Here is a 17,630-nt window from a genome sequence, read left to right as displayed (position 1 = left end):
ATGTAGCTTGCATTATTAAACTTCATGTTAGTTTGCATTTTCAGGCTACATTATGAGTTTGAGAGGGTTCTCTCTTCATCTTTATTGTGGACTTTTAATCAATTGTGGTCACATTTTGATCTTCATTTCTTTATCTTCTTTCGTGATCTCAATCAAAATTTCTATCTTAAACAGTTGATTGATTTTGGGGCATTTTCTTTTCTTCTTTCTATTTCTTTCTATATCTTTCAAACTTCTATCTTCCATTTTCTTTTTCCCCAATTCTTTTCTTCTAAATCACCTTTGAGGCATAATATTTCATGCTTGATGATCTACCTTGGTTCTATGATTCTTATAACTTTCATCTTACATCAAGAACCTTATCTTTTGTTCGATTTGATCAAATTTATCAATTTGCTATTTCTCCTCTATCTCATTTCGATTTCGATCATGAGGGGGCAGTAATTATCAAATTCAATCTTTGATTCAATTTTCTCAATTTTATCCTTAAGTCAAAATTTATTTGTATTCTTTGTCCTGATGTGTTCCTGATTCGACCACACATCTGGGTTGTTTTGTGATCCCAAATCAACCTCACACTTCAATTTCTTTCTTTGACTACATGTGTTTCCAAATCAATCACACATTAGTCAAAGAGGGAAAAATGTATACACCCTAAAATGGTCACCTAGACTATGCGCCCCCATTATTCAATTTATCAAATTTCCTGAATCAATGGTGTGTAATATTTTATTAAATCAATTTAAATCAATTTCCTTGATCAAATTCAATTATTCTATATTTCTAAAGTTGATCATTTTATCCTAAGTTTTATTTAATTAAAATAAAATCTCTCTTTTAATTAAATAAAATAAGTCCCCATTTAATTAAAAGAAAACCTCTCTTTTAATTAAATAATTCATCCACATTTAATTAATTAAGAGAAAAACCCCTCTTTTAATTTAATTAAATATCTCCTATTTAATTAAAATAACTTGCTCCCTTTTAATTAAATAAAAATCCCACTTAAATATCTCTTTTTGATGAAAAAGGAAATAAAATAAATTCTTTTATTTAATTTATCTACACTTAAATGCACATATTTCTAAGTGGGACTTATCTTTCCACTTTCTTCTCAACCACTCCTTTTTTCTCATTGGTCGATCCTTATTTCACATGGATCATTATTTCTCCACCCTTGATTAAATCTTTTTCCTCTCAATCTAGATTGTCCAATCTTCTTTTATAAGGGAGAGCCCTCTCCTCATTTTGGATACCCATGATTATGCTATTGTTATGCTGCAAGATTGGAGAGAAAATTTTGAAGAAGGAGTTTTGAATGCTAAAGCTTTTGTGGAGAACTTCTATCTTCTCGTCTCATTCTCTCTTGCACCCATGGCTTTCATCATGGGCTTTTATCATTGCATTTGCATATTATTTTAGAATCATATTTGCTTTCATAGATTAGATCTTACTTTGTTTTGCATTGTTATCATTTAGATTAGCTTGCATCTTCATTTTCATAAATATTTGATGATCATGGAGACTAGCACTCTTTCTTTTCCTCTTTGAATCTCTCATTTCATGGTGTACTTGCATGGGCATAAACTAGGTCAAACTGAGGGTGTCCATTACAAACCCTTGCACTCCATGAATAGAGAGCTATGAGTTGCCATTTGAGACCTCATTTTTGAGTAATCTTGGATATAATGACTCATAGAAGTGTGCTCACATTTTAGGCATACATTTTTATTTTTTTAGAGATATATGACCTTTACTAGTTTAAGGATCCTCTTGATACAAAGAGATCCTAGTTTGTCGTAAGTTTATGGAGAATGTTCACTTGACTCGAGGTGACCTAACAGGCAAGGGAGATTGTAAAGATCCCTCACTGGACGAACCATATGCAGACCATGTAAGAAAGGAAAGGTGACCTCTAATATGATTATGACCCCTAGCATGACCTTGCATAAGTCTAAGAGGATAAAATATGTTTTCACTTCTTATTGTGACAATCATAGATAAGGACATGAAGCAAAAACTAAGATAAGGATCACACTAAAACATGGTCTCAAAGAAAAAGGAAGAGTGCTATATACTCAGGTACAAGTAGTCTAAGTGAAGGCTAGAACAACCAAGGATTATGACTACCATGACATGGAGTATTAAAAATACTAGGGAATACAAACAAGAGAATGATAGACAAGACTAGCTAAAGTGTAGACCACAAGTCATCAGTCAAGTGAAATGTCATTGTTTGGGGTTATTTACAGATAGAGAAGAGGTCACTCAATGTAGGAATAGACTAAACACAAATTGCAAGTTGTTCAAACAAGGTAATTTGATAGATTTGACTCAATTTATCGCATGAAGATCCTTTGGGAGGTGCACAAGAAGGGACATAGGATGGAACAAAATCACAAAACAATAATAAAAACTCATACAAGAATGTGCTCCAGACCATGTGAAAAAATGACAAGTTTGGAAAAAGACAACCAACAAGATCTCTGCAAAGCTTTGAAATTTCTTGTGTGAAAATTTAGACAGACTCATGCGAAGATATGACTACTTGCACAAAATCTTGTAAAACTATGCACAGAATTTTGAGACCAAACAGACAACAGACTTGGATTTCGAAGAGATTTTGATAGTTTTGGATTCTTTTGAATAGATTGAAGGTTTTTTTGATAGATAATAGACAAATTATAGGGTTGATTTCTAGATTTGTGAAAGTGATGTTGAGTTTCAAAAAAGACAAAGTGTTTTCAACAGGACACGGGAAGCAATCAGTAGTCAAATACAATCCAACTGAGGGCAAAGAAACTCAGAGGGACATGGGGAGTCTTGAATTTTAGTTTATTTATGTAGGTTTGGACATGTTTAGGACTCAATAACAAACATGCTTTATCCCTAGAAATAGAAAATGGTAGAGAAGGAAAAAACTTTTGTCCCACAACTTATGCGCATGTGTGCACCTCACATAGCCATGTCACCCCCTAGAGGGAACCCATGTTTTTGGTGTACTCAAAGGGCTCAATAACATATGAATTGAGTGAACACCCTTGTGGTAGGGATCATGCATGTATACCACCTTCCAATGTCTAGTAGCATGCCTATGGTGAGTTCTATAGGAGAGATTCTTCCCCCTCCTTGCACAAAGATTATGCCTCCTTTTAGAGTTGAACCAGGTAGCTTCTAACTAAAAGGATTTTACTTGGATTCCATTTGTATTAATCCCTAGTGGCTTCACAAGTGGAGTTGAGATTATTAACCCACACCAGCATCTAAGAGTGCACACACTTACTTAGTAAAACTAGGGCTAGCATCAGTCAGTGCAATGAGCTTCCCCTTGATATGCAATATTCAAGAATCATGGACAAGAAATTAATATGGCTTTGGAGTCTTTCACTCTATAAAGCATTCTTGGTATTTTCTATTTTATGATGAATGCAATTTATCAATGCAACTATATGAATTCCTTTTGTAGCCAAGTGTTAGAAAAGAAAATAAATTGAAAGGGAAATTCCTACTGGACATAAACCACAGTAACAATATGTATGTGAGTTAAATTATCAAAAAGATAGGGTAGAAAACTAATAAAATTAGGAGCAGTGCTTCCTCAATTTCATTGATGTAATTTTTGATGGGAACTCAATAATAACTGAAAGATGTTTCACTTTTCATCAAATCACAAGGCCATGAAAAGTGTGCTCATGTGAGACAAAAAGCTATGCATCAACAAGTGATATTTTCTCCAACTCTATATATCAACAAAATTCAATAACATGAGAAAAAAACCAGAACTAAAAGGTCTCACAATCATAAGACAATAATGAAACCATTGGCTCCATTATTATTCATGGACATGCATTCACAAAAATAACACACTCTGGAAAGAATAATTACACTTAGAATGAGAGAACCAATAAAATATTTTATTGTATCAAAATAATGGCTTGGAGTACATATTAAATTATTTTATTTATAAGAAATAATATCCTCCCTTTTTGTTTGGAGAGAGAGTCCTTAAAGTGCAACTCATGCTAAAAACTAATAAAACAAATCCAATTTTATATAAGCTGACTCTCTAAATAGTGCTAAGTAGGTCTACACACTTGTTTATATAAATTAATGGGTGTATGAGGCTTTACATGACCTAAAGAAATGAAATAAGAAGTAGATAATAAGAATGCAACTACAAAATGATCTAGGAGCCTCTAGAAGCTCTAAAAATGGAAGCTCGGCCTTCCCTAGGCTTTTTTGGTAGTTGAACTACCATCAAGATGTGTTTCCACTACATAGAATTCTCTAAAATAGCAACTATTAGTTAACCATTGGTGCACCTTTGAGAAAAGTGCACAAGTGCACCTATGCACCTTGGTGATAGGACCCAAAAATCCAAAAAATATTCTTGAGTGTCAAAACTTGATTTCTAGCATCTGGGTTTTCTTCCTTTTTATATCAAAATGATGTATGGATGTTTCCTTTTGAACTTGGATAGCAATGGTCATTTCTTGAGGAGATAATAAGTCTAAATATTCATACTTTACCCTCACTTTCTTGTGGAAATTATGAAGTGTGACTTCTTGGGCATTCCTTGGAACTTGAAAGTCATGGGTTTGAGTGTGATCTTAGTTGCTACAGAAGACAAGGAATCCATGGTAATATTCAGGACCTCTAGGGGCCTCTAGATATTTTAGGTATGCACACCTACATGGCTATAGAGACAATTCATTCACAAAATCTTCAAATTGTGCATTTGCACACCTATGCATCTATATACCTTTTGACAGGATCCAAAAATCCAAATTACGCACCTGTGCACCTTCTGCCAAGATCCAAAAATCCAAATTGTGCATGTACTCACCTATGCACCTCAGCATCTTTAGGACTTTGGGAATCTTCAAGAATTTTAGAATTGTGCACTTCCATGCATTTGCACATGCAAACCTTGGCACCTTGCACCTTCTAGAGTCCTCCGACTTATGCATATTCAAAATTGCAATGTAGAGGCAAGATGTTCAATTCACCCAAAAATCAAAGTTCTTAGTTTTGAAATTTTTTTCTAGGTTTTTATCATATAGGGTCTAGGAGATCTCTAATGTACATATTCTTGATATTTTTGATGATTTATGCCCTCTCCCAGAATTTTCATATACCTGAACTCCTACTTCTATTTGAAATCCCAACGCACTTGTTTTGAAAATGCATATGCAATACCATGGCGATTTGTTTTGTGGTATGGATGATGAGGATGCTGTGATGACCTACACAAAAGATAAACATCAATATATTAGTGTTAAGGGTTAAAAATGATGTTAAATGGCCAGACTCCTAAATCCAAACTATACAAATTTCACTCATTTGGGCACCTTGGATGATATCCTATTCTGATGAATGAGCTTTTGTGAGCCAGAAAAAGGGGTCCCCATTTTTGAAGTTGAAAATGGGGTGTGTGTTGTGGAACCACAACACTATATAGGAAGTAGGGGATATTGAAACTCATAATGAAAAAGAAACACCTATAAATACACCTATTGGTAAAATAAAGGTGGAGTTGGGAAGCCTGCAATATTAAGAGGTAAAACAACAACAATACAAATCTTATGAAAGAAAAATGATTAAATGTCAAACAAGGACTTCATTGGAAACCAAACAACAACAAAAAACTAAAAAATAATGATAATGAAATAGATTCAAAAACTATGTTATTAAACTGGTAATGAATACATGTAAGAATATATTTAAGATACTCAAGATTCCTATTGAGATTGTAGCACATATAAAGGAAACTAAATTAATTGGCTAGATTAGTGCCTCAAGGGTTGAAAAACTAAATGAAGATGAAAATAAACTTATTGAGGATGCACTTGTATCACATTTTTACAAGTTTAATAAGTATTAGGATATATTCAAGAATATATACATGAAGAATGTTGAAGTTGATGAAAGATCAACCCCATGGCTCCCGAGAATCACCTACATGCAAACACTTGTCACATAAGAGAGAAGAAAAAAGCTATGGAGGTTGAAACTGCCAGATCCATAGATGAGACATTTGTGATGAGAAAAAAGAAAAATTTTGATTACCAAAAATGAATGAATGAATAGATTTACAAAGAGATCAATCCTTATAAAAGGAGATCAAAACCCTAGCAGGTAATTAACCTAGGTTGAATGATAATAATTAATAAAAGAATTAATTATCATATGCCCAAAGTTTAGCTTAAGTAAACTAGAAATAATAAGTGACTTAATAATTAAATAAATATGATTTAATTAATAAGAAAATACTTTATTACTCTAACATCCCCTTAAAATAAACTTAGGGAGTAGCTAGAAACCTAGAAACTACTACTAAAAGTAAATTTGGGTCCTAGCATCAAGGCTTGATGAGGTACCCAAGAACAACCAAATCTTTGAAAAGAGGAGAAATAGAGAAAACAACATTGGAAAAAACCTACTCCAAAAAGAGATGGAAAGAATGTTTGAAAAGATAGGAACAAAATGATGATCATAAAAAACATCAGTGAAGAATGAAGCTGCAAATACAGCCAAATTTATGATTTGAAGAACCTCCACTATATAGATCATGACCAGGTAGATAAGACTAAGTATGAAGAGATGATCAATCAAAGATGGAAGGTATCTCCATGACCTCCAAACATAGGAATGAAAGAATTTCTATATTGTAAATGATCCATCTTGTTAGGATTAAACCATAGATAGAAATAAGAATTACATGCAAATATAACCAATAACAAAAATAATAGATCACATAGAAAAGAACACAAGACACCAAGATTTAATGTGGTTCACCCAATCCTTAGGCTACATCCACAAACAACAAGTTTGATATTATTACGATCCAGTGATTATAATTTGATTACAATTTGTAATCCCTTACAGCTCAATACCATTGCAAGAACCAATTTTGCATCACACCTATATAATAATCCCTAACCCTAATCTCTTTTATACAAGTATTTTTACTACTTTAGGGTTAGAATTAATAATTAAATGTCAACCCAAAAGCCTAATAAGATTAGGCCCAAATTATTTTTTTGGGGCAATGCCTCGAGCCCCAAAGAATTTATGAAGTATGTGTAGTACTTTCTTGATCAGTCACCATAATCTAAAAATCTCCTACTTGGGGACTAATTAGACTCCACACTAAACAATAATATCCCACTTGGAGACTGATCTTATAGCTATGCCACTACTATGTGAGGCTCCCACTAGGTCAAACCACCCTGGGCTCTGCTATTCTTTTATTCATGTTTAGTCTAGGAAACCGACTGAAGTTGAAGAGGAGTTTAGCTTCTTCCTTGTTACTACATTTGTTAACATATCTACTAGATTTTCATTTGTATGTATGTTCTCTAGCTTTAATTATCCATCCTCCAAAACTAACTGAATGAAATGGTACCACAACTGTATGTGTTTGGTCTTTGAATGTAGAGTTGAATTCTTTGCAAGATGAATGACACTTTGACTATCTATAAAAAAATAATTATCCTTCTGAGGGTGTCCCAATTCTTCCAAGAAGAACTAAAGCCATATCATCTCATTGGCTATCTCTGTAGTAGCTACATACTCTGCCTCTATAGTGGATAAAACATTAACCTTTTGTAACATAGAAACCCAACTCACAGCAAGCCCACCAACTATAAAGACATAACCTATATTAGTCCACCTGGTATCAATATTCCTTGCCAAATCTGAGTCAACATAGCCTTGTAAATCAGTAGTAGAGCCCCCAAAGTGTAAACACTTATTGGATGTTCCTCTCAAATATCTGAGTATCTATTTGACTGCATTCCAATGCTCAATTCCTAGATGACTCATATACTTGCTAATAACTCCCACTGCATGTGCAATATCTGGCCTAATACATACCATAGCATACATACAGTTAAAGCATATGGTACCTTGGACATCTTATCCTCTTCTTCTTGTGTCTTGGGACACATCTCCTTAGTCAATTTCAAATGACCAGGTAAAGGTGTGTTGACAGCTTTAGCATTCTCCACAGAGAAATGTTGCAACACCTTCTCCATATAATTAGCCTAAGATAGTGTCAATATTTTGTTCTTCCTATCTCTACATATCTTCATACCAAGGATTTTTTTTTTTGCCCCTAAATCCTTCATAGTGAATGCAAGTGCCAACTAACATTTTAGCCCCTTAATATGATCCATGTTAGACCTAGCTGCAAGCATATCATCAACATATAAACATAAAATAATGTAGCTATCATCATTTAACCTCCTAAAATAAACACAATGATCTAAATGACACCTACAATATCCATGCTCATGCATAAAATTATCAAATTTTAGATACCATTACTGAGGTGCCTGTTTCAAGCCATATAAACTTTTCTTCAATTTGCACACTAAGTTCTCCTTATCTTTGACCTCAAAACCTTATGGCTGAGCCAAATATATCTCTTCATCCAAATCACCATGAAGGAAGACTATTTTAAATGTAAAGCTTTAGTAGCCACAAGAATTAAAATAGTATAGATAAAAGTCATTTTAACAACAAGAGAAAATATCTCATCAAAATCAATTCCCTTTCTTTGTGCAAATCCTTTTACAACTAACCTAGCTTTAAATATTTTTTTACTTCCTTCCTCTTCTTTCTACCTATAAAACTACTTATTTTGTAAAGATATTTTACCTATAGGAAACTTTCATAAATCCCATGTCTTATTCTTTAGCAAAGAGTCCATTTCATCTTTCATTGTAGACTCCCACTGAATCTTAGTATCCACCTACATTGCTTCATCATAACATTTAGGTTGACCAATATCATTTAGTAAAATTAAATACAAATAGGGAGAGAATATTTCTAGAAGTCTAATTTGCCTTGTTGATTATCTAACATTTACTGGTGTGTATGATATTTGTTGTTGTGGTTGTTGCACATCATGAGGAATGGATGGAACATTAGCTTTTGGAGTATCATCCAACACTACATAATCATCTTCTTTCTTCTCATGTTACTGCAATAGATCTTTGTCAAAATTTTCTCATTAAATATGACATCCCTACTTCTTAATATGACATCCCTCCAAAGCCTATAACCAAATTCATTAATGCCATATCCAATAAATATACATTTCTTTGACTTTTCTTCTAGCTTGGTTCTATTTTTAGAATCCATGTGAGCAAATAATTTATAGCCAAAGGTTTTGAGAAAAGAATAACTTGCCTTCTTACCAATCCATGCTTCCTCTAGAATACCATAGCCCAAAGGAGTAGAGGGACCTCTATTAATCAAATATACAGAAGTATTGACAGCCTCTACCCACATGTGTAAGGGTGACCTAGCATGCAACCTCATGCTCCTTGCATGCTCCATTATAGTCCTATTCATGTGTTCAGGCACTCCATTTTCTTTTGGAATCCTTGGAATAGTTTTATTTCTACAAACACCATTAGTGGAGCAATAATCTTCAAATTCATGACTACAATCTTCACCACCATTATGAAATTTGAGACATTTTAATTTCTTACCAGTCTCATTTTAATCAAGCATTTCCATTTCTTAAATGTTTGAAATACATCAGATTTCTATCTAAGAAAATAAATCCATACCTTTCTAGTTGCACCATCAATAAATGTAACATAATAATGAGAACCTCCAAGGGAAGATACCTGATCCGGTCCCCATACATCAGTATGCACAAGCTCTAATTTCTCCTTTTTGTTATCCTTCCTAGTCTTTACAAAACTCACTCTGTTTTGTTTTCCATACATACAACTTTCACAAAAATAAATATGAACACATTTTAGACTTGGTAAAACTTTATTTGAATGAATTAATTTCATATCATTCTCACTCATGTACCTAAGTCCCATAGTGCTATATCAGAATTTACAACAGCTATTTGTTCTCCCTACTCAACTGTAGTAACTCTTCCTGAACATTCATTATTCTTTGAAACAATTAAAGTAGAAGGAACAATATGACCTGTAGAAAGATATAAAGTGCCTACTTTCACACCTTTTGCTACTACAAGGGAACCTTTTGAAACCTTCCAATTTTTATCATTAAAAGTAACTACACAACCCTAATCACTGAGTTGCTTTGCTGAAATTAAATTTTTACTTAGCCTTGGAACATGTCTTACCTCATGTATTAGCCAATGATTCCCATTCTATGACTTAATATTAATTTTTCCTTTTTCAACAATTTGACAGGGTTCATTATCTCCCAAATAAACAAGCCCAAAGTCCCCATTGGACATAATCAATGAAATAACCTCTATGAGGTGTAGCATGAAATGAAGCACCAAAATCTAAAACCCATGAATCATTAACATTTTCTAAAGATAGAAGCAAAGCATCTTCTTCGAATTTGTTACTTACCACATTTGCCTCCTTGTCTCCATCTGGTTTATCTCTTTCATTTTTCTTTTGATTCCAACAATATTTTTTTTTATGACCTGGTTTTCCATAATACTAGTAATCATTTGATCCTCTCAATCAAGATCTCCCCCCTTTCACTTTCCTCTTGATTTCCCATAATTTTTAGAATTACTTCCTCTCTCAGTTGTTCTTCCCCTACTTTGTACATTCAAAGCACTTCCTGATGTAGATCCACCAGAGGTTTTCCAACGAGTTTCCTCACTCAAAACAACATCAATCACATTATCATATTTTAGGGTACTAGATCTAGGAATAGAATACTCATGGCCATTACCAAGCCATTCTATCTTTTAGGTGAAGAACATAGAATCAAGAGAGCCCTAATTTCCTCCTCAAAATTGATACCCATAGAAGATAGCTGACTAGTAATAGTATTAAACCCATTTAAATGATCTACAACAGATCCACCTATTGAATACAATTGTTAATTAAATGTTGTCTTTGATGTTACAAAAATTCCATATCAGTCATCAGTTAGCTTCTACCGAGCTCACTTGGTCAGCAAAGAAAAGTTAGCTTCTACCTAGCTCACTCGATCAACAAAGAAAAGTTACCTACTACCGAGCTCACTCAATCAGCAAAGGAAAGTTAGCTTCTACCAAGCTCACTCGGTCAACAAAGAAAAGTTAGCTTCTATCAAGCTCACTCAGTCAGCAAAGGAAAGTTAGCTTCTATCGAGCTCACTTGATCAGTGAAAAAAGGTTAGCTTCTACTAAGCTCACTCGATCATTGAAGGAAATATGGCGAGAAATTAACTTCCACTAAGCTCACTATGATAGCAAAGGAAAGTCAGTGCTCACCACATTCACTCGGTCTCCAAAAGACTTTTGCAAGATTTTGTAGTGTTTACCAAGCTTCACTTGGTTAACACTAGGAAACCATTCTAAAGCAGTGGTTACCGAGCCTGGTCGGCCAGCAAAGGATTTTACTATTTTCATATCAAGTTTAATTGCTTCATGCAACTGACTGATGTAATGATTTTTTGTTATTGGAACCTATATTTAAGCCAACTTGTTAAATCTGAAAGGTATATATATAGATACTCAAGTTGTGAATCAGTGTGTATGAATGAGAATATATGGAGAAGGTTGGAATAAGTGAATTGAGAAAATTTTGATAAAGGATTAGATATCCTGGAGGAGCTGCAAAGTTGTATTCAATTAGCAAGGATCCAGTAAAGCAGAACAGAGATCTGTACTCAGCAAAAGATAAGTTGCATATCATCTAGGTCAATTCATTGTTGCTTTCTAACCATTGTAGCAATGACTTCAAATCTCTTAACAGAGTTGGTTTAACAGCCATTTTGTAAATCCTCTAACAAGGTGATAGTTTAGTTGAATTTTTTTAAAGACCTCTAACTAGGACACTCCTAACAGGGTGATTAAATCCTCTAACAAGGTCACACCTAATAGTGTGTATTGTAACCTTTAACAGGGTTGGCTCCTAACAGGGCTCACTTCAAAAGAGTGAAAATTGGTGACTAATTACTTGGTGGTTTTTCTCATATTGGTTTTTCATGTCAAATTTGGTGTCTCTTGTGTTCATTTAGTTAATCTTTGCATGCATATTAATACATCTGAATGCTAGATGAACAGTAACTAGTTAACTTACCGAGTTAAAGTATTTCTGCACTATTTACTAAGTATCAACAGTAAATAAGCATTTTAGACATCTAAGGGATTTTTGGACTTGTTTTTGTGGTAATTGATTCACCCCTCCCCTCTTAGTTACTTAATCTATATTTCCAACAATTGGTATTAGAGTTTGTGGTGCTTTCAGGAAAAGATTCCAAGGATCTAAGCTAAAGATCAGGATGTCTTACAAAAGGGAAATTCTTAAACTCAATAGAAACAACTTCTCTACATGGAAAGGACTGATGAGACTTCACCTAGCATCCATTGGTGATACAAGACTGAAGTACCTTGAAAAAAAATATGAAGAACCCACTGGTACACTGTCTATCAATGATATTGCTGAAAAGAAGACCCACAACATTATGATGATAGATATAGCATCTGCTCTGAGTTATTAAGAATTTGATGATATCAAGGATTGCAAAACTACCTTTGAAATGTGGGACAAGCTAAAAGAAATCTACGGAGGAGATGATAATGTGAGAAGAGCCAAAGTAGAAAGTCTGAGAGGACAATTTGATCAAATGAAAATGAGAGAGGATGAAAACATTGCCAAATATGTTTAAAGAGTTAAAGCATGTGTCAATGCAATCAAAGCTTTTGGGGGAATATCAGTGAAGAGATAGTTATAAGTAAAGTTCTCAAAACATTACTACCAATCTATGCAATTAGAGCCTCTGCAATTCAAGAAAGAAGATGTGAAGCAAATATTAAGATAAATCTAGAGGCCATAGTTGGAAGATTGACTGCATTTGATCTAGACAACTTTGAAAACTATGTTCTAGCTTCCAAGAACATTGAATCAGCATTTGAAGCCAAGCTTTCACTTAAGGAGAAAAGCAAAAAGAAAAAAGAATCTTAGTCCAGAAGTGAAGATGAATCCGACCAAAGTTCAAATAGTGATCTTGAAGTGACTAAAGCTCTACTAGCAAAGAAATATTCTAGAGGCAGAGGTAAATTTAAAGGTAAAATTCCTCTAATTTTCTTTTCATGTGAAGAAGTTGGTCATGTTGCTACTAGGTGCCCAAACAAGCAGAACAAAGATGACAAGAAAGGTTACAAGTACAATGGCAAGAAAGACTTCAAATCATTCAAAGATAAAGGTAAGAAAACATGTTTTATGGGTAAAGATTCTAATGATTCTAATGATGAAGAAGAAGATGAAATTGTCTACATTGCTATGAAAGATGAGTCTAATAATGATGAGAAAATGGCACTCATTTCTCATATGAGCAAAAATGATACATGGATCATAGATAGTGGTTGTTCTCATCACATGACTGGTGATAAAACTAAGTTTGAATATTTTGAAGAATATGACCATGGCAGTGTAAGATTTGGTAACAATGAACCTTGTTGTATAAAAGGAAGAGGAAGAATATCTCTAAACAAAGAACTTATATGTGATAATGCCTATTGGGTAAAAGGACTAAAGCATAATTTTTTAAGTGTGGCACAACCACTCAATAATGGATTCAAACTAGAATTCATCCATGGAAAAGCAAGACTACTGGATGACAAAAGAAAATTGATTGGATCAGGCACTCAAACAAAAGGTAACTTATTTTATCTTGAACTTGGTGAATATTCATGTTTTATTGCTCAATCTGAAGAAAGTTGGTTATGGCATAAAAGGTTGTGTCATATCAATTTTGATAACTTGGTAAAGATAAGCAAATTCAAGAAAGTAAGAGGCATTCCTAACATAAAGAAACCTGAGGTTGGTCTATGCAAGAATTATCAGATTGGTAAAATGGAAAAGACTAATTTTAAAAGTAAAAACTATCAGTCTGAAGATATATTAGAAATTGTGCATACTAATTTATGTGGACCCATTGGAATTGAAAGCTATACTGGAGAAAAGTTCTTCATTCTTTTTGTTGATGATTTCTCAAGAATGATGACTGTCATGTATCTAAGGAACAAATCAGAAGCATTTGAAAAATTCAAATGGTATTTAGCTAGAGTAGAAAAGGAAATAGGAAAAAGTTTGAAATGCTTGAGATCAGACAGAGGAGGAGAATTCATTTCACACGAGTTCAATAAGTTTTACATTGAAAGAGGAATCAAAAGACAAGTATCAACCCATGGAACTCCTGAACAAAATGGAATAGCTGAAAGGAGGAACAGATCTATCATGGATTGTGCAAGAACCCTAATGATTGAAAAGAACATTTCTATCAAATACTGGAAGGAAGCTATCAACATTGCAGTTCATACCTTGAATCGGGTACAACTTAAGAAGGACTCATTCAAAACTCCCTATGAGCTATGGTATGGCTACAAACCTAATGTAAGTTATCTAAAAGTATTTGGAAGTAAATGTTACATTTCGAAAGAATCTAGAAAAGGAAAATTTGATGTAAAAGTTGATGAAAGAATATTTTTGGGATACTCTTGCAAAAGTAAAGCATATAGATGTTTGAACCTGTCTACTTACAAAGTCATAAAAAGTGCAAATGTGAAAGTTGACGAGTTTGCAAAAAGGACTAAAGAAGAAAGCAAAAGGGAACTAGAATATTATAGAAGGTTTGTTTTCACTAAACCTAATATAGTACCATTCAATCAAAAATCTTCTACTCCCAAGTCATCAATAACTGAGTTATAGGTAGTTCCAACTGAGCTACAACAACCTGAGTTACATTTAGATGCTACTAAGCAAGTGTCTACCAAGTCTAGAGGACCTGAGCCAATATCTACTAAGCCATAATAGCCAGAATTTGAAATTAAAGTTCAAGAGGATAATAATGAAATTCTTTCAAAAGGCAAGGAACCTGTAGTAGCAAAATATGTCAGGAGACATCATTCAACAAATCAGATCATTGGAAACAAATCTGAAAGAACCATGAAAAGAAGCAAGTTGAAAGGTACTTGTTTACTTGCTGATTTTGAACCTAGAAATATCAAAGATGCTTTAGAAAATGATAGTTGGATTGAGGCTATGAATGAATAAATAGAGAAAATAGAAAAAAATAAGACATGGACTCTTGTACCCATGCCTAAAGATAAAAATGTGATTGGAACTAAATGGGTATTCAGAAACAAGTTGACTGAAGATGGTAAGGTATCAAGAAACAAAGCTATATTAGTATGCAAAGGATATGCTCAAGAAGAAGGAATAGACTATGGAGAAACTTTTGCTCCTGTTGCAAGACTGGAAGGAGTCAGAACCTTACTTGCATATGCTGCTCACAAAGGATTCAAAGTTTATCAAATGGATGTTAAGTCAACATTCCTCAATGGTATACTAGATGAAGAGGTTTACATTGAAACATGGTTTGCAAATTACACAAGGCACTATATGGTCTGAAACAAGCCCCTAGAGCATGGTATGAAAGATTACATAACTATCTTATTCAAATTGGTTTTCAAAGAACTAATGATAACAGTAGCTTGTATATAAAGGATGGACCAAATGATAAAATTATTTTGGTAGAAATATTTATAGATGATACTATTTTCACAGGAAATGATGATCTTTGCAAAGAATTTTTAGAACAAACGAACAAGAAATTTGAAATGTCTATGTTTGGTGAGATAAAATTCTTTGTTGGTCTTCAAATTCAGTAGAATAAAAATGGTATCTACATCAATCAATCAAAATACATCAAGGAGATATTAAAAAAATTTTCTATGAAAGATTGTAAACCAGTTGGGACTCCTATGTGTACTAGATTAAAACTTACCAAGGCAGATGAATCAAAAGAAGTAGATCAAACACTGTATAGATCAATGATTGGAAAGTTGTAGTATGTAGTTCATACTAGGTAAGATATTGCCCTTGTAGTTGGGATTATAGCGAGATTTTCAGCCAAACCAAGAGAAAATCACATAATGGAAATCAAAAGAATAATGAGATATTTGAAAGGAACTGAAGATTATGGTTTATGGTACAAATTTTGAGGTAATCTAGATTTAAAAGTGTTTACTAATGCTGATTGGGTAGGAAACCTTGATGAGATAAGAAGTACAAGTAGAGGAGCATTCTTTCTAGGAAAAATGTTGGTTTCATGGACAAGCAAAAAGCAGAATTGTACATCCCAATCTACTGCAGAGGCAGAGTATGTTGCTGCAGCAGTAAACTATTCTAATATTGTTTGGTTTAAACAGTTGTTGGAAGGCATGAAGGTGGAAATCAAAGAACCAGTTGTTATGTTCTGTCATAACACAAGTGCAATCAACATATCTAAGAATCTAGTAATGCATTCCAAAACCAAGCACATTGCAATAAAATATCATTTTGTTAGAGAATTGGTGCAAGATAAGGAAATAAAATTGGAGTATGTTCATACAAAGGACCAAATTGCCAACATATTCACAAAGCCATTACCTAAGGATACATTCTTGTATCTAAGAGGTAAGTTAGGGATCACTCCCCTATCCGAAGTTCACTAAAATGAAGTTTTAGTAATGCATCAACGCATACCAAGTTGAAGATCTATCAGTTGATGCAGCATAAATAGGAAACAATGCATATGAATTAGTACTAAAGGTACATTAGAATTCATTTGAGTTATGTTGTCTTTGGCATGTGTTGTCAAAGAGGGAGAGTTTTACTGTCATATCTTTCTAAAATTTGTTTGAAAGAAGGGGTTTGCTAAGTAATTCCTTCAAAAAGGGAGATTACTAAAAGAGGGAGTTTGCTAAAGAAAAGATTTGCTAGACTTGTTTTCAAATTTCATTCTGCTATGACATGTTGTGTTGCCATAAATTCCAAAGAGGGAGATTGTTGGATACAATTCTTAATTGAATGTTGTCTTTGATATTACACAAATGTCATATCAGTCATCAATTAGCTTCTACCGAGCTCACTCAGTCAGCAAAAAAAACTTAGCTTCTACTGAGCTCACTCAGTCAGCAAAGAAAAGTTAGCTTCTACTGAGCTCACTCAGTCAGCAAAGGAAAGTTAGCTTCTATTGAGCTCACTCAGTCAACAAAGGAAAGTTAGCTTCTACTGAGCTCACTCGGTCAGCAAAAAAAAGTTAGCTTCTACCGAGCTCACTCGGTCAGCAAAGAAAAGTTAGCTTCTACCGAGCTCACTCGGTCAGCAAAGAAAAGTTACCTTCTACCAAGCTCACTCCGTCATCAAAGGAATATGATGGGAAATTAACTTCCACTGAGCTCACTATGACAGGAAAGGAAAGTTAGTGCTCACCAAGTTCACTCAGTCTCCAAAGAACTTTTGCAAGATTTTGCAGTGTTTACTAAGCTTCACTTGGTTAACACTAGAAAACCATTCTGAAGCAGTGGTTACCGAGCCTGGTTGGCCAAAAAAGGATTTTATTGTTTTGATATTAAGCTTAATTGCTTCATGTGACCGACTGACATAATGATATTTTGTTATTGGAATCTATATTTAAGTTGACTTGTTAAATCTGAAAGGTATATATATATATATATATATATATATATATATATATATATATATATATATACTCAAGTTGTGAATTAGTGTGTATGAATGAGAATATATGGAGAAGGTTGGAATAAGCGAATTGAGTGAATTTTGATAAAGGATTAGATATCTTGGAGGAGTTGCAAAGTTGTATTCAATTAGCAGGGATCTAGTAAAGTAGAA

The sequence above is a fragment of the Cupressus sempervirens genome, chromosome 8 (assembly GCF_028749045.1).
Source record: "Cupressus sempervirens isolate cs-2001-9-10 chromosome 8, ASM2874904v1, whole genome shotgun sequence".
In the NCBI taxonomy this organism is placed as follows: domain Eukaryota; kingdom Viridiplantae; phylum Streptophyta; class Pinopsida; order Cupressales; family Cupressaceae; genus Cupressus; species Cupressus sempervirens.
This window is presented reverse-complemented; position numbering follows the sequence as displayed.